Raw genomic sequence first — 2,500 nt, 5'->3', positions numbered from 1 at the left:
ACGGAGCTTCCAAAGGGTTAAACACTTTTCTTTCATGCTGCCTTTTTTAGAGGCATTTTATCTTTTTTTTTCAATCAATTTACTTCTTAACAAAAACATGATTATTTTATTAAGTGTAACAGAGGCTAGCAATCCTCGTTTTCAATCAATTTCAAAGAATTATTCGATTATTATCCAAACGCGTGACGATAAATAAGGGTAAGTTCTTGTGAGTTGTCGTACTCAAGAGATTGTGTTCTCTCAAAAATCTATAGTTTTTTGTTTGAAGATTGTGTTTATTCTTATTGCTTATATTTTACAAAACTGTGCTTCACGAATCGTATAATTAATGGCATATCGCCAGGATGCTATCCATCTAGCTAGACATTTCCGTTACATCTCATTCTCCATCACATTTTATATGTAATCGTATGCAAAATACTCACAGGAACCAAAACAATCAATCAAAGAGGCTAGCCAAATCCCCATTTTTTTTCTTTCATATTTTATTTGAGTGAGGTTTATCATTTTAATTTATTTAGCAAATTTAAGCGATCATCATTCCATAAAAAAATACTCGCATCGTGATGATTCTTCATACCTAATACTATCGTACATTTTTCAATCTATCATCCGGTTGAGCTGAGTACGTTTCATATGAATGTCCAGTGAGGATAGTCGTTTAGTGAGGATAGAAAATGAAAAACGTTGTGTGTAAACCATTTTTTAACCCATGGCTTCATTTTCAGTTGTATTGAAGAATCAACTAAGCGAATCGATTGACATGATATGAAGAATGTAAGCATACTTGTTCAAGCATATATTCCCTAATCAAAATTACAAGAGTTACTATTACCGAAAAGTGCAGTGGTGAATGACGCACATGTAGAACATGGTAGCATCATCACGATAAAAAGAGCTCCTTCGATGAGACTTTATAGCAGTAGGAAAAGAAACTACAAAACATAAAAGAGTTGCCTTAAAATGAACACAATATTAAAAAAAACATACTAAAAGCTTCGATTTGTAGGACAGCGGATGCTGGTCTAGTGCGCTCTATTTCTCAGTGAAATGATTGAATCTCAGTGCTGGTGCAGGAATCGTGTAGGAAAAGTGGTGTAACGATCTTATCTAGGTCAAGTCATGATCAGTGGGTTTGTTCACTAAATATTAATTATTTCCAAACGAAATTCAACGGGCAGCAATCGCATTCCACTTCAGTACTTAAATTTGCCGGTGAACCTAGGTGAAATATGCGAATATTGGTTTGTTCTACCAAATATTTAACGTTCAAATAATTTAATCGCATATTGTATGAAATATTAGAAATGTAATACTTAAATATTATGTTCCGGAAGGCTCAGGTTAGGGATTTATGTTTTCCGAATATTGCGGCATATTCTTATTCATTACAATTGTGGAATCCAAGTTACTTAAGCTAGAATCTTATTTTAACGAATGATGTATTTCTATCTTTAATTGCCGAACCTTACACCACTCCGTTGCGCAATCTAAGGAAATCAGTACTGTAAAGTAATTTAGATGAGTACAAAACCACCCAAACATTGCATGGATTTACAAAAGCTCACACATCATTGAGTTTATTTATAGCGTACTTGTGTTTCGAAAATAATCGTTCATTCCAATTGCAACATCAGTCATTCTCTTCACAGTTGAAGTTGAATTTCAACCGATGCAGATGAAGTAAAAACAGATAAAAAAAAAAGAGAAAGAAAAACAATCCCTATGAAAGCCACTAAACAACACGAAATAGCTCAGGCCGATAAAACTTAGATTGCAAATTGCAATCATTATTTTATATCTATGAGAATTCCAAAAATTCTCGTATTACGTTTGCTGTGGTGATATAAAGGAATCTTAAATGGAATGTAACGGCGAAAACGTTTTTGTTGGAAATGTTACGTATTTATTTGTTGTCTAATCGAAATTGATCTCAACGATGGTTTCCTTTATATACATACTTTTTGTTTCTATTTATTTTATCAATCTGAACTCAATTCACTTGATTACATTCACCACCTCGAAGAATCATTCCATACTTTTTTATGTTCTTTATGACGAAAAACTATTATCGCTCGGTGCCGTTTTGTAACCCAGGATGTACTGTAAATCCCATGACAATAGTTTGCTTTGAAGAGCATATCGAAGGAGATTAATAAATCATGCAATGTGCAGAGTGTGGTTCACAACGTTTAGGTTAGAGCATCATATGTAAACGATAAAAATTAAGTTTAATTAAGGGCGCAATATCATCTCAAGGCTTGCAAAACAAACGCTCTGGTTCAAAACTCGTTTAAGCTTCCACTAATCAACGCGATAGGACGAAACTAATGTTCATGACAGCTGAATAATCTACGATTAGTTAGTGACGTTAAGGGCTTTTTTGCTTTAAGCTATTTACAGTTAGCGGAAAAACGACTCTCTTTTGATTGACGTTAAAGATTGAGTTTACGGAAAAGGCAATAAAATGAAGTGTGTCCGTTTGGTTCATGCATTCGTT

General features: G+C 33.7%; 1 protein-coding gene across 5 annotated transcripts in view; it reads left to right on the top strand.

Moving 5' to 3' along the window:
* Positions 1-2,500, top strand: part of LOC125950771 (leucine-rich repeat and calponin homology domain-containing protein) — a 27,340-nt gene that overhangs the window by 23,297 nt on the left and 1,543 nt on the right. For 4 of the 5 annotated variants that reach the window (XM_049679032.1, XM_049679033.1, XM_049679030.1 and 1 more), the window contains one exon: positions 1-2,500. This exon is cut by the window's left edge and continues 1,817 nt beyond it; it is cut by the window's right edge and continues 73 nt beyond it. The exons of the other annotated variant lie outside the window; for it this stretch is intronic. The gene's annotated coding sequence lies outside the window, so the exon portion shown is untranslated. 5 annotated transcript variants of the gene reach the window in all.

The sequence above is a fragment of the Anopheles darlingi genome, chromosome 2 (genome assembly GCF_943734745.1).
Source record: "Anopheles darlingi chromosome 2, idAnoDarlMG_H_01, whole genome shotgun sequence".
Classification (NCBI taxonomy): Eukaryota; Metazoa; Arthropoda; class Insecta; order Diptera; family Culicidae; genus Anopheles; species Anopheles darlingi.
Note: the sequence above shows the minus strand (reverse complement) of the source record. Positions and strands in the feature narration are given on the sequence as shown.